The sequence below is a fragment of the Podarcis muralis genome, chromosome 5 (genome assembly GCF_964188315.1).
Source record: "Podarcis muralis chromosome 5, rPodMur119.hap1.1, whole genome shotgun sequence".
Lineage (NCBI taxonomy): Eukaryota > Metazoa > Chordata > Lepidosauria > Squamata > Lacertidae > Podarcis > Podarcis muralis.
This window is the reverse complement of record NC_135659.1, coordinates 70,175,429-70,191,161: the sequence shown is the minus strand read 5'-3', so window position 1 is coordinate 70,191,161 and position 15,733 is coordinate 70,175,429. Positions and strand designations below refer to the sequence as shown.

The 15,733-nt window shown below is 41.2% G+C and overlaps 1 protein-coding gene across 8 annotated transcripts in view; it reads left to right on the top strand.

Moving 5' to 3' along the window:
* The first annotated feature begins 1,475 nt into the window (after window positions 1-1,475).
* The window catches only part of PPFIA4 (PPFI scaffold protein A4), a 108,458-nt gene continuing 94,200 nt past the window's right edge, over window positions 1,476-15,733 (top strand). For 7 of the 8 annotated variants that reach the window (XM_077929126.1, XM_077929125.1, XM_028734702.2 and 4 more), the window contains exon 1: window positions 1,476-1,593. The gene's annotated coding sequence lies outside the window, so the exon portion shown is untranslated. Of the gene's footprint in view, window positions 1,594-7,270; window positions 7,358-15,733 lie in introns of all 8 variants that reach the window. The other variant, XM_028734699.2, reaches the window with a different exon arrangement.

Here is a 15,733-nt window from a genome sequence, read left to right as displayed (position 1 = left end):
GTGCATCCTAAGGCCTAATTAGATTTAGGCTGCCTGTAAGAAACTCCTTTTTAGATTTAAAAATACTGTAATGGTTTTTAGCTCAAAAGGTAGTAAAGGGATTTAGCAACAGCTTAAACAGCTACAGAGAGTATGAGAACTACACCATTAAGGAGGTACTTTGTAGTGAATATAAATACTGTGTTCATCCTCCTAGACTACCTTTATGGTCTGCTACAGTGGATTGCAGCCCTAAAGCCGCAGGTCTTCATCCCTACTGCTGTTCTTGTGCCACTGAAGAAAGTACAGAAGGCTGGGGAAAAAATTGAAGTACTGTATTGAATTCAGTGGGACTTAATCCTCAGTACCTTATGTCTATGTATTATACACTGTGCTTTGATGCGCTCAGACCATGATGTCAGATTTTTAAAAACAGGTGTTGGCACTTTCTGTGAGCTTGGACATTATTTTTTTGCCTAACATTAACTGGTTTCCTCTCCTATTTCACCTTTCTCTGCTCCAGCTTAGCCTTGATGCCAAAGGATATCTCAATATTTCATACTGCATCATGAATTAAATGTTTATTTATGGAAGTTGGCACTGGCTAATAATTCAGAACCTTCCTTCCTCTCCCAAGTACAGCTAGAAGTCATGTCTCCAGCAGAATAGAGAAAACTTGGAAAGAGGCCCATTTCCTAGCAGTAGTACATACTCAAGCCTAATAAGCTCCTTAGCTAGACTCTCCTTTAGATTAGCACATGGAAAATGAGTTTTTGAATCTTTTTACTTGGATCGTATATGTATGTGCAGGACCTTCTCTCAGAATTGAATAGCAATACTGTACTGTGCAACTTGCACCCCAGTGCTATTTACTGGGCTCTCAGATAGGCGTCCTTATGATCCCATTAATTACTGTGTGCTTTTAGGTAGCTCCCACTGTTTCCAACGGACATTATTAGGACGGCATGATCTTATGCGCCTTTACTCAATAACCAAGCCCCTTAAACCTGTGTTCCCTCACTTAGCTTGTGGGGAAGCCCCACTGAGCTCAACAGTACTTCAAACACGAACAGAATCGGGCTGTTAAATGCAAGCAGGTGGGTGTGCTCTGCTATGTCCCGCTGAGCATGAGCATCAGGACCCACTTCCAAGGGGCAAGGACCATTCTGACTCCAAGCCAGCCAGCCACTCAACTCAAATGCTCTGATCCTCAGTATGCTTTGGAGGAAATCCATCCCTCTGACATCAACGCGACTCCTTTTGCCAGGCAGCCGCTTTCAGGCTCTTCGTTTAGCAAATGACAAGGGACGTAAGAAAAACTCCGTACCGCCAGCGCCGCTTTCTCCTTTTCCGCATGCGGAGAGGCGGGGCCAGAAGGAGCGGTCCTGAGAGCGCGGGGTAAGCGAGGGGGCGGGGCCTCGTCCTATTGAAACGGCGCTGGGAAATAATAGTGGAATAAAAAGGGGGCGTGGCCACCTTGGCAAGAGGCCGGCGCGGGGGCGTGGCCTCCCGCGCGCAAAGAAGGGTGAGGCGGCATGGGGGGCGGGGCCTTCCGCGAGCAGGGACGCTGCCGTGGTAGCGGCTGCGGTGCGCGAAAGCTCCTTTCCGAAGCCGGTGAGTGGCGGTTGCTCCTGAGGGGAACGAGATGATGAGGGGGGAGGTGGGGAGGGGGGAAAGAGAGCGCGGGGTGCTGCCTTCAGGTTGGTTACCTCAGCGCGCCTGAGGGCGACTTGCCCGGATGGAAGCGGGAGCAGGGGAAGCGAGGGAGCCGTTGTCTCGCTGAGGGGGCTTTTTGCCGTGGTCGGGAATGCAAGGCGGCGGGGCGGCGGAGAAACGTGGCTGCCCAGTACCATCTTCGCCTCGCCGTTCTGAGGCGCTGCGGCTCGGCCGGGGTGGAGGCGGCTCGGGCGGGCGAAGCGAGCGTGACCACCCGCTCTTTCTCTCCAGGCCTCTGCCTGCCCGTCCTTGCCGCAGCGTGTCAGTCAGAGAGCCCCCCTCGCCTGTTTCGCTCCGCCGCCGCTGTTGCGGGGGGCGAATGAGGTCGCGAGCAGGTGCCCAGCGTGGCGGGCGGAGGCGCATCCATCGACGCCACCGTCCCTTTGGCTTCTCGGGCTCGCGTCATACCAGGGATGCTGGGAGCCGGGCAGGGTGGGAATGCGAAGCGAGGGTCTTTCTCAGCCCCTCCAAACCATGGGGGGGGGGGAGTCTTCTGAGCTTAGCTTAGCATATATCGCCTGCCTCTCTTTTCTTCTTCTTCTGAAGCTACTTCGCTTCCACAGCATTGGAGGTAAAGGTGATGGGCGTAGACGGCGGTCACTCAGGGACCGCGACGCTTCAAGCGCTGGGAAAGAGTACCGTGCTCGTGTAGCCAAGCCTGGCCTTGCCAGTTCGTCCGGTGTATTGATACTGATGATGCCCACAGAGTGCGAAGGGGGACGTGCGGGCCTAGTGCCATGTTTGCTGTGGCTTGTGGCTTTCATTGTGGAAAAGTAAAAAAAGAATAAAAAGCTCCTGGTGGTTTATTTTCATTTTAAACCTTGGCACCTGCTTCTAATAGGAGTATGAATTCTTTCCCCTGTGTCTCTTAGGTGTTCAGTTTCAGCTGCTTTTGTGTGGATCAGGGAGGGGTTATATTCAACACTTGGAAGATTATTATTAGAACACAATGTATTTAGCTTAGAGATGGATTCTTTCGGTTTTGTAATTTGAGGCACAGATAGACATCTGCAGTTGATATTCACTGTTTTACAAAACTGCGACTTTGCTTTCAGTTGGCAATTAGGGTGTCATGCTATTGCATAATTATTATTTGCTTGTTGGGTGGTGTATAATAGGCTATTGTGAAATCCATCCCATGTCACAGGGCTGTATTCCTTCCTAAAATATGAATGATATGCTTTTTTTGTATATATGATTCCTACACCATGGAAGCACTACACCATGGAAGATTTGCATACTCTAATTACTTGGATCCCTCTCTTCTCAGCATTGCCATAATTTTCAAAGGTGATATGCAAAATGGCCCCTCCCTCTCCAGTACTTGTCCCGAAAATCTTAAAATGAAGCCTGAAATAAGGAGGAACAGATGGATGTGACAAATGGTTGAAAGAAACACAAGGGGAGAGCATGATAGTACAGAACAAGAGAAACAGCTGTCATAACACACCAGCTGCTGAACCATTCTTGAGCATTCTGTAAGCATCATGGCTGCTTTTTAAACTGTATGTATGTACACACACACACACACACACACACACACACAGAATTAGACAAAATAAGTGATTTCATCTACACTCAGATGTCACAAATGAATGCCTAAAAATGAAACTATGCCCCTTGCTTTTTAGTATCAAGTAATAAAATTCAGTCCTACATAAAATAAAAATGACAAGGTTGCAGCCTCCTACTCTAGCTCTTTAATCTGAAGCTTTTTTTAAGTGCTAGGAGTGTTCTTTCTATCCATGCACCTAATACTTGCAAGCTATGTGGGGTCTATTGGTGATGCCCCTGTTAATCACCATAGCCTAGTGTGAATGGATGAATAGGGTTGGCATAGGTAGCAGAGACAAATTGATTGTAGCACTACCCAGCAGTGCTTACTGCAGTGGTTCTCAAACTTTTGTTTCTGGGCCACACTTTCAGAATAAAAATTTGTTCATGCCACAGTGAATATTTTATTGATAAGAAATAAATGGGAAAATAAAAAGAAACGACTTCTAGTAATGATTTATAACATAGAACATGACTACTCTGGGGCATCCAGACAGTATAAAACAATGCAGGTACTTAAGAATCTTAGAGTTGGAAAGGACCCTGAGGATCCCCTTCAATACAGGAACCTCACTCAACATGTGGTCCCCCATTAAGTTTGAAACAATATCAGACTGCTTAGCTTTGCAAATGTGCTAGCAGTTTCATTGCTGCACCACTAAGAACATGAATCATTCCCAAAATATAATATTGATTGTCCTTGAATCTTCTCACCACACTTGCCATCCTCTCTTGCCACACCAGCATGATGCTTCACACCCTTTGAGAACCAATGGCTTAGTGTCTCACCTCTGCTTCTAGCTTTCTGCTACAGCCAAAGGAGAATATGCTTTCTAGACAAGCTCTTGGTCTCCTGAAGTCAAGAAACAAATGGGTTGAGCTGCTTGTAAAACAACTCATCTGTAATATGTACAATAAAGAAAGACAGACTGTCTTTTCTGGCAGCGCATACAGTACTTTTATTCTAAACATGGACTTGGTAAAACTAATGAGTGGAGTGGGCAGTCTTGCAATTGTTACTAGACAGAAGGGAGATTGTACCTTTTGTCTTCCATAAAGAGCACACAACAAGGAGAAGAACATCCTAGGCTCAGTTTTCAGAGAATGAGCAGCTGCAAGGACCTTATTTCCCTCCTCAGCCAAAAGACCACCTCAAAAGTCTTATGCTCATAGGGATGAAGGGACAGATAATACGATTAAAGAACCAAGGACGTCTGAGTAGTTGCATCACCTTAATCTTAGCAAGAGCGTCAACATATTAATCTAACTCCCAACTGCCTATTAAAAGTGTACTCATTGCTTTCCCACTATCAGACTGATAGCTGTCACAATTCACTCTTCAGCTTTGTGGGTCTGTTGTTTTAGATTGCAAGTCTGTATTCAGTTTGATTTATGGATAACAACTATTTAATGGAGGCTCTTTAGAAATAATAATTGGAGAAAGAATGAAGTAGAGGTGTTTCTTTGGGCAGAGTTTTGTATATTCTGGGCTCCAAAAATCCAAATATTACATATTTACACTCAATTATCTAATGTATACTAAGAAAAACAGAATTTAGTTTTGAGTTTTTGTTAAACATGACTTAAAACATGATCCTAAGCATGTTTCTCCATTAGTAAATGCAGGGAAATGTACCTTGCAATATTTACCTCACAGTGTGTTGCCAAACTTTTTTTGGAAACCCAGCCACCTGAGTTGTGCCATATGGGTCTCCCTTTCTATTCTGGGTGTTAATTTCTTTGCCTTATTCACATTTATAAATAAAAAATGGATGGTTGTACTCTTTAAGATATTGGGGACTACTAGAACTTAGTTTCTGAAAAATGAGATGGGCATAGTTCGGTGGAAGAGTACATACTGTGTGACATTTCAAGGTGGGATTAGGAAAGGCCTGTGTTTGAAACCCTGAAGGGTTGCTATCAGTGTAGAATATGGGTAGGCAAACTAAGGCCCGGGGTCTGGATCTGACCCAATCGACTTCTAAATCCAGCCCTCGGATGGTCCGGGAATCAGCATGTTTTTACATGAGTAGAATGTGTCCTTTTATTTAAAATGCATCTCTGGGTTATTTGTGGGGGATAGGAATTTGTTCACCCCCCCAAAAAAATATAGTCCGGCTCCCTACAAGGTCTGAGGGACAGTGGACTGGCCCTCTGCTGCAAAAGTTTGCTGATCTCTTGTGTAGACAACATTGTACTAAATGAACCCATGGTTTGATTCACTATTAGGTAGTTTCTTATGTTTCTGTGACTTGTAACACATGTGCAAAGCTTAGAAAGGCACCATGTTGGCTACCTCTGGCTTAGGCACAGCCCTCCAGATGTTACTGGACTCCTGTTCCTTTCTTGCCTGCCTACCACGAGTAAAATAAACAAGTTCATAGTGAATATACAGTGGTACCTCTGTCTATGAACAGTCCTGTTAATGAACTATTTGGACAACAAACGGCGCAAAACCGGAAGTAGGTGTTCTGGTTAACGAACTTTACCCCGGAAGACAAACAGAAGCCGAACAGTGGAAGGGCACCAGTGGCAGGAAGGAAAGCATGCCTCGGTTTAAGAACGCTTTGGTTTAAGAACGGACTTCCGGTTTGTCGACCGAGGTACTACTGTACTTTGGATTCTCATATTTATTTTTGTTAAGGTGATTTCAGTTAAAAGAAAAAGTGATACAGAAAAAAGAAGGAAAAGTGAGAGGGATTCTAGCCTTATGTCTGCATCCTTGAAATTTAAATTCATTGGGCTGGATCCAGACTAAGTTAGGTGAACCATGACAAATATGTCAGGACTGATTTGTTCCATTGATTTGAATAGCAGATTTTCAGTTCACTTAGTCTGGGTTCCCCTCATAGTTTTCTTGTCTCAAGACAATTCTCATATCTTTCTTGAGAAGGTAGTATATTGAAATCAAGGCTGAAGGTTGTATCTAAAGCAGTGCCAGCAGAGATCTGGTGGTGTAGTGATATTTCCATTTCATTTTTTTTCTTTGTGTTCCACCCAAAATATTCTCCAGAGGGTTCCCTTTGGAGCTGATTTTGAGGGCACATGTAGTACAAGTTCTGTTCTGCTACTGCAAGTCTCTTATGCTAGCAGAATGGAAGCATTGGATACCACTCTATATTGGCAGATTTCTTGGAGGAATTAATCTGTACTGTAATCTGTGTAGCTAACAGTTTGTTGGACTTCCAAGACTTTAGGATAATTCTTTCAAACTAGTTTTTAAAGCCATATATTTACATCAGATTATGAAATAATCACTAAGTCAATCAAAATAGTAACTGGGGTGCTAAATCTGAATGTGTAATCAATAGAAGATGGCTAGCTTTCTGTAGTGAGAGAGCTGCACATAAATCCTTCGTGCTTAAGAAATTATGTCAGATTTGTTAAGTAATGTTAAATAAATCAATTCTTGCTGCAGTTCTCCTTTCACAGCATTTCTAAGGTTGGAGAAATTTTCAAGATTTTTCATGTACTGACTTTCCATAATGGCGTGTTTAGTTTATTTCTATCTGTTGCATCGGCACAGAAAATGAATGCAGTTTAATTTCCTGCACCATGAAATAGTTCTTTGCAGTATTTAAGAACCTTCTCTGCCTGTTTCCAATGTTAAGCATTCTTATGTTTCTAGGAATGAGACATTGCTTTCACTGAGACATTATGCTAGTGTTGAAATTGCCTGTACTGCAGATTCTGGCCAGTGAATACATGTACACATTTCTAGAGTTGCCTAGCATATTAGGAACCTAAACTTCAGACTAGATTTCATCTTTGTCTTCAGTCTTTACTGTATTAGTGTTTGCCTTTGTACCACATCAGCATTCAAAAATACCAGAGATAGGGAAATTGTGGCCCTCTTTATGTTGTTAGATTCTAACTCTCCATAGCCCAGGAATCATAACCAATGGTCAGGAATGATGAAAGTCGTAGTCTAACAGCATCTGAATAGTCAGAGGCTTCCCATACCTGATACGGATATTTTAAAATTGGTAATAAAGGAAACTTTCTCTCCCTTTCCACACAGCATTTCAACAAACTTTTCTTTGAATACATGTTCCACTTCTCAACACCATGGAACGTGTTTCCTGGCAGGTTTGCAGCTAGCAGGAGGGTGAGCAAAGATTTTTTTCTGTAGCAAGGCTGCTGCCCTGCAGCAAAACCTCTCCTCTTCTCTGCATCATACGTGCACACTCCTGCTTGTTTCATGAGTATGGAAATCATTATTTTAGTAGTCTTTTCCACTAAGCCAGTAAAGATGTATAGCCTGTTTGTTTGTTTATTGCTATTTTCTCTTAGATATTAGATAATTGTTGTTTTGTATATTTACTTCTATAAGTAACTATAAGTATTGCATGTTGTTGTTATTGTTTAATTTATTATCCACCCTTCACCAGCAGGTCTCAGGGTGGGCTACAACAATTTAAAATTCAGTATTAAAAACAGTTAAAATTAATTACAGTCACAGAAATAGGGTGGGTTTTGAAAACACCACCTCATGTTTCAAAGGCCAGTGTAAAGATTTGCTAAAAGCTGTATAGTGAAGGGACCAGACACATCTCAATTTAGGGACTGCCGCAGAGAATGCATTCTTCTGGGCCACCTCGTTTCCAAATATCTAGGGATTGGTAACTACCAAGTGGGCCCTCTCTTCTGACCTTAACATCCAAGGAGGTCTGTAGAGAAGGAAGCAGTCTCACAAATTCAGGGCTTTAAACAGTAACCAAAGAACCTTGAATTGGGCTTTGAAATGAACTGCCAGCCAGTGCAGCTGTTTTAGAACAAGGGTTATATGAGTTCTAAAGGTAACCCCAGCCAGTAATCTGGTCGTTGCAATTTGAATCAGTTGAAGTTTCAAAGCTGTTTTCAAGGGCAGCCCCATGTAGCCCTATTGCAATAATCCAGTCTGGAAATGACCAGAGCATGGAGTACCATGACCCAAGGGCTCGTCTGGACTGCCTTTTATGCTACCTTTCTAGGTACATGGCCAAGCTTTAAAGCTCCATGTCCAGGCAGTTTTTGGTTTTTTGTCCCAGTACTTTCCCCAGGAAAACCATGTTTTACCAATGAATCAGAACAAACAACATTTTTTTAAATCTCATAGTTGCAGTGTAGACTAGTGGAATTTAATACAAATTAAACAAAAAAATTAAAAGATAAATTAGAGTCTCTTGAAATCACCAGTTATTTAGCAAGCATATGAAGCAAAGAGAATTCTTTGTTGATGAATTAGTAGATAAGGGAACTGATAGATATTACTAAATTTTATACATTGAAAAGAGTTTAACTTGCTGATGGTAGTTAAGAGAACTATGTAGTTATGAGATCATTTTTTGAGACAAGGGAACTTCAAAGTAAGTGTGATTTGTATGTTCTATTGAAAACAGTGGGAATTCTAAGAAATGTGTGTACGATTGACATTATTTGGTGTCAAAAAAATACTACAAGTTATGCTGTTAGGCAAGACCTGGGGATACAAGTCTAGGACCCCACTCAGCAAAATGAGAGATGTACTAGGTCAGTAACACCAAGGCTCCCTTGGGCCTGGCATATTCTGAAGTATTTGAAATTATAGAAACTCATCTAAAGAGCAGGCTCTTGTGAGTCTATTTAGTCAAGAGACTAAAATTACCTAACTAAACCATGAATATATGCAATTAATTGTATTATGGCACTCATTACCACAGAATGTGGTTGAAATGAGGCTCTGGTAAATTGGCAAGAGGGTTGTTCTCTGGCACATAATTGAGTTCTGAATATTTCAGAATATTATTCTGATAATAAGGTGTGTGCGCTCTCTATGTTGAAAAATAAATCATAATTCTAGATCAAGCATAATTCTGTGGCCAGAATGAATTATAGAATTTAATGTCTTTCTGCTTATTTTCAATAACGTATTTTGTTTCCAACATTTATGAGATGAGGAAGGAGCTTGTAGGACACTGAAGTCCTGTTGCTGCCCCCTGTCTGCAGCTTATGGTATTTAACCTTGCAACAACTCTACTTCTAGCCTACCATTAATATTTTGTAAGGGCTAGGAATGGGCTTTTCTAAAATTTGAACTTGAGAGTCTCAGTATGCTAGATTCTCTGTTTAAATATCATCTTCAAGAGCATATGTGTTATACATCCTGCTCAGATAAAATTATTTTTCTGTGCTCCTCTATAATGAAATAACAGCATTCAAGTGAGAATTTGGCACCTAGCACAAAGTTAGATGTTTCATAAATAGCAGCTGGGGCTGAGGACTCTCACAGTTGGTCATGGTGCTGATCATATATGGCATTACCTATATTCTATATAAAATGCATTGTCTCAAAGCACCCATTTCTATGTTTCAGTTCCTGTGTCAATCACAATTCTCCACCCAACTGCTTTAATTAGTTCTTCCCCAACTGATTGTATTTGAACTGTCTTGCAGTATTGGGAAGATCTTACTTGTCACCACTGGGTTTTGATCCTGGCCTCATTTAAGTGGTTTAAACAAGAGATTGGCATTGCATTGCACCCCTTATGGGATGATATAGTTATGCTGATTATTTTGTCACCATTTGATTTCCCCAGTGCGTTGTGTTTTCTTTAGTACTGTCTTTTGTGAACAGTTCCCACCTTTCAATTCTAATTCTTTCTGGTAAGGGAGTGTTAATGAAGCATTGAGTCACACATGTGCTGCTCTGCAGCTGTATTTATGCTTGATCCCCCCCCCCCCCATTTGAAACTTTTCACTGGTTCTATTTCAGTTTGGAGAGCATAAGTACTGTGTCTGCTGATCATTATGTTGACTCTGGCCTGGCTTTGATGAATCAATGCTGTTTCCCATGACGCTGAAACACTATTTTCCATACCTGCCTGCCTGGGTCTTAAGATCTTCAGTTGAGACTCTTTTCCTATGTATTCACAAACAAGAGAGTATTTCCTGTTGTAATATCCCAGCTTTGGAATACCTTCCCCTAAGAGGTATGACTGGCACCAGTCAAGAATGTGTATACATTCTTTTTGTATACACAGAAAGCCAAGCAGAAATCTGTCTCACCCCTGAATGGATATTAATGTGCAGAGCAAAAGGTTTGTGGGTTGTATGATGAAATATATCGAATTACACTGCTAGGTGGTATAAAAGCTATAGTTGCAAATTAATACTAAAGGGTTACTAAGCATACTTATTCTGGAAACACTTGACTTTTAGAATTGGACACTTGGTTTAAATGGATTCACCCATTCATTTACAGTTTGATATGCCCTAATCCACCAAGCTGTGGGGGGCATTCTCTAAATTATAATGATAATTCTTTTGATAAGAATTAGTTTTGTATTTCCCGATCCATGGAAATAGTATGCTTTTGAGGTGGCTAAAACTGGATTGGTGGAATCGTTTATATAGTTAGATAATCTTTGCACAAAGGTTGAATAGTTGCAGTATCCCCACATGTTTGTAAACTAATACAGTTTGAGGTCTCACACTATGTTTTTGTGAATTGTAGAGCAATGGTATTATGGTAGTGGGAAATGCTGTAAGATGAGGATAGTGGGTGGTGAAATTACAGTCTTAGTAGGGGCTACTGTTATGTAAGTCCAGGTCCCCAAAGAATGTATGGCAGTAGAGCTGAACAAATAACATTGTACGGTACCTAAACTTTGCTAGTTCAGCCATGAAATACTACATTGCAGAAGTATTGCTTTGAAGTCCTAGATATTATCTTTGCTTAATAACAGTTGCTGCCCTCAGTATCACTGAGCTCTGAATTAGTTGTTGCTAAAGTGCAAATCTTCATGATCTAATTATGTTTATGAGCAGACAGATAGTCCTGCTCATATTCTTCTTTCCACACTTCCTTTTACCAGTGTTTTGTAGCAGTGGTTTTGAAACTTAAAACACATTATTTATTTAATTTAAAATAATTTATATGTTGCTGTTCCTATCTGGGGAGATCAGAGCAGCATACATTAAACACAGTAAAACAATGTTATAGCCAGTGCCAAAACTCATGGCCATTGTACCTTTTCATTGTAGTTATTTTCCTGAATGTTAGCTCCCTTACCTTGACGGATAACAGTTTCTTCTCTAGCACAATTCATAAATAGCATTGCGTTCCTTCTGTTTAATTAAAAAAAACAACACCTCACCCCTACTTTGCACTGCCCAAGCTGTTCAACTCTAGGGATTTTTCAGGCAGTTACTTAAAGAAATTACAGCAAAATATTTCATACCCTCAATAGGATTATTTCTAAAGTAAAGTGGAGAACAATGCTTTCTTTCTTATGCTATTCATTAATATGAAAAGCAATATCTTTAGAATATATTTCTCTGTAATTATCCACATAAGATCTGCAGCTAAAGTAGTCACTTGCTTATAAAGGGGTGTTTTGTAATGGTTTATTATTAGTATCTGGAATTAGCAGTGAGAGCTTTTTCAACCATGCTTTCCATCCAGTACTCCTCAATTAAAAAATAAAACGCATGACTGTGACAATGGGTAGATTCTTTGGCACCAAGACTGACTGGGAGACAAAGTTGTTCTTAAAACCAAGTATTCTGATTTAGCTGGCTGGAATATGAGGGGATAGGGTGTTGTTCAAACTGCTGAAGAGTAAATGTTGGCTGCATCCCTACTTAGCATGCATCTGCAACCGTGGACGAAGGAATGTTTAAGTTCTGAAGTGTCTCAGACTTCAGCTAGTGTCAAAAACGTCAGCACGGAAAACTGACAAGCATAAAATCTGTTAGCCAGTGGAGATTGCCTAGAAGGCTAGATCATTTGGACATTGTTCAGCAACCCCAAAGCAGCATTGGTAGGTAGAGCAAGCATGCATGACGAGGGAGCAAGACTGATAGTAGTAGAGTGCAGTTTCTTAACAAGTATCTGACTCGCTGGAGTTTTGAAGAATTCATAGTAAATTATTGCCATCTGAAAATTAACTTGCTATTTTATTTGAGGGTATGGATGTAAACTCTTAGCAACTCATTTTAGTTTCTCTTGTTATTTTACTTATTGTCTGAGGTCTTTCCTCCCAAAGCCTTGACTTTTATTTCTATATTGCTGAACTGATCAACAGAGAGCTCCAGTTGTGTGGAGCCCATGCAGTGTGGAGTGGGCTTGTACCTGCTATCTCTGACCACTAGGGATGCCTGATAGACGCATTGAAGATAATGTTGGGAAAAGGCCTATGCACATACTCCAGTATGCACAGGGCTGGTATATATTATGGCTGAACACACACTTTGATTCTGAGGGGTAGCAATCATGTGGATTGGGCCTGTGAGTACTGGATTTATGTACTTTCAGCATTATTACTATTTTGAGTCAGATGGCTGTACATATGAGCTGAGAGGCCAGTGGACATTGTTCTATACTGTGTGGGTTTGACACACTTTTATGACTCTTTTTATTTTTTGTTTTCTGATGGAAACGATTAAAGCCAGTTTTGAATCTTAACAGCCACCAGATTTTTGAAATTCATTGTATATATTCAGTAGGGAGAGATACTTTGTCTCTCTGAGTTCCAGCATCATGTTAAGCATTTTGGTGGGCAGATGCCTAGAATATTTCAAGCCCTGCACATGTTCATGTCTTTGCATGCAGTCAAGAGTGTGTGCCATTAATTGGTGTCTTGGCTAGAAGAGCCAGTTGAGCACTCTTCTTGGTTTTTTGCTTGCTCATTCCAAGACTTGCCTGCATTGAGAGAACATGTTCTGTTCTTGCTATGTACATTAGAGAGAAATCTACAGTTCACAAATGCTTAATGCCACATTTGCACTGCTAAGCCTTGGTCTGTCAAATTGCTTGTAGGTTACGTTAATTTTTCAAAATTGTGACAGATTCTTCAGTAGCGATTTTGAGATAGAGGGTTCCAAAACAAGTGGTGTTGTATGCCAGTGAGTATCTTATTATTAAATAATAATCAGCTGAACATTGGGGATGTGAAGCTGCATTTCCCCCTTGTGCCTTGACTTAAATTTGCTAAACATTTTACTGATGTCATTATTTGTTTCAGACACCATAGGGAAAACAAATTTTGAGTTTTATGTACAGCAAGAGGTATTCTTTTCATCTAACCATTTACTGGTTTTGGCTAGAGGACCTGAGACACAATGTTAAATGTCTAGGTACCTAACAAGTGACACACTTTATCAGTACTTTTTCTTATCAGCCAACCCTCAAGTCTGCTGTTGAATGCCTGGTTGGCTCTGAATAAGATATCCCTCATCCATGATCCGACTGTGGATGAAGAGCTGATCTGCTCTGTATCACTGAGACCTGGGTGGATGAGCAGGGTGGAGTTGGTCTCATCCAGCTATTCCCACCTGTGTATATGGTGCAGCATCAGGGCAGACTTGAGGGTTGAGGAAGGGGAAGTTGCTGTGGTCTATAGAAATTCAGTCTCTGCTGGTTTACTGCCAGCATCACTGCCCAGCAGTCGAGCTTACAGAGCTGGTCTCGACGGTGGTGTTGAGGACTCAGACTGATGGTTTTGGGGCACTTCCATGCAAGGTGGTTGCAGTGACAGCAGAAACCACAAGTGAATTTCCTTGACAGAATCTAAACTTTAGATCTATCACCTGTCATCTTGGTCTGTAAGTTAATGAAAACAAAACAAAATACTATTCTACATTACCTTTATTGAGTCTCATCTAGAGAATAAGAGAGGCAGTTCTGATCTATGATGCTTGCCTTGGAGACTACAACTTCATTTTTTTCTTGGCAAATGATTCTAAGATTCTACACTCATGATAAACTGATGTCGATGAGACAGAAGATAATGACACTGACCAAAGCATCTTTGGGGCACAGGTAGATTTTTACGGTGCTAGGCACAATGGTCTTCTGACATGGGATCAAATTCTATGTGGCTCTTTCTGCTTTTCATTCTTGTGATCACAGAGCAAATGTGCCTGTTGTTGGCAGGGAGGGTCATGGAGTATTTCTAAAGTTTATTCAGAATCTCCTCCTTTATAAGTTTGTGTCATAGATTCCTTGCCACCCCGTTCTTCATCCTCAAATCTACTTCTCCAACTATCTGTCCTTCATGTTTGCCGTTCAATCCGTTGCTTACTCTATACTTTTCTCTTTGTCTTTTAGCCTCACTATGTCCCACATAATAAAAAAAAATCCTTCCAGTAGCACCTTAGAGACCAACTAAGTTTGTTATTGGTATGAGCTTTCGTGTGCACGCACACTTCTTCAGATACCGCTCATACCAATAACAAACTTAGTTGGTCTCTAAGGTGCTATTGGAAGGATTTTTTTTATTTTGTTTCGACTTCGGCAGACCAACATGGCTACCTACCTGTAACTATGTCCCACACAGTACCTCTTTTCCATATGCAACTTACCCTGTATGTGGCTTTGAAAACTAATCAGTTTGACAACTTTGCATTCTCTCTGAAAAGCCAGGCTGCAGTTTTCTTAGTTTCCCTTTTTAATTTCCCAAATATTTCACACCATTAGCCAAACTGTTCCAAAGGCTTTAATGCCACAAGTGTACGTAATACAATATACAGTGGTACCTCTGGTTAAGTACTTAATTCGTTCTGGAGGTCCGTTCTTAACCTGAAACTGTTCTTAACCTGAAGCACCACTTTAGCTAATGGGGCCTCCAGCTGCTGCCGCGCCGGTGCGCCACAATTTCTGTTCTCATCCTGAAGCAAAGTTCTTAACCCGAGGTACTATTTCTGGGTTAGAGGAGTCTGTAACCTGAAGCATATGTAACCTGAAGCGTATGTAACCCGAGGTACCACTGTAGATTTTTAAAAATGCTAATAAACCAGCATGTGTTAATAGAACGGTTCAAGTGTCATGTTCCTGGCTTCATAAACCATAAACTATGGTTTTGAAGCCAGGAACAAGCAATGTTCATGTGGTCTCTTCTCCTTGTTCACTAGTGTTGCCTTGGAGATCTTCCTTTGTTTTGGATTACATGCAGAACGGGGAACTTTGTTTTAAAGAAACAGGATATCTGCACCAAAGCTGGTGCACAGTGGCAGGACTCTCAGTCCTGTTGAAGTTAGAAACTTCATAAACTGTCTTCCATGGATTATGAAGTTAGGAATATTATGTCTGAACCAGCCCCTTATTATGTGTCTTGTTGAGGCATCAAAAGCATGTTAATACATTGTTTGTTCTGTTAAAACTTTAAGTGAGCTGTAACACCCTATAGTTACCAGTCCTCAAGGAAAATTTGTGTGAATAAATATGTTTTGACAGAGAATGCTAATCTGTGTTAGTAACACTGTGTACTTTCCTAATATAGACAGTCCCCCACTGCTGCTGCTTCCCAGCAGCTCTTTTCAGAGTTCTCATTTGCAACCTGTATGGCACCATAGAGAATTCTCCACAGTATTTCTGGCGTGGAGCATCACGGTGCTCCTTTGTATTTGCTTTTTACTCATTAAACATATTTTAATCAGGGTGGCCTTCCGCAAATACTGTGGAGCAAGAATTGACTACAGTTTCCCCACCTAGTCTTAGAAGCCACATTATCTTGCATTAACA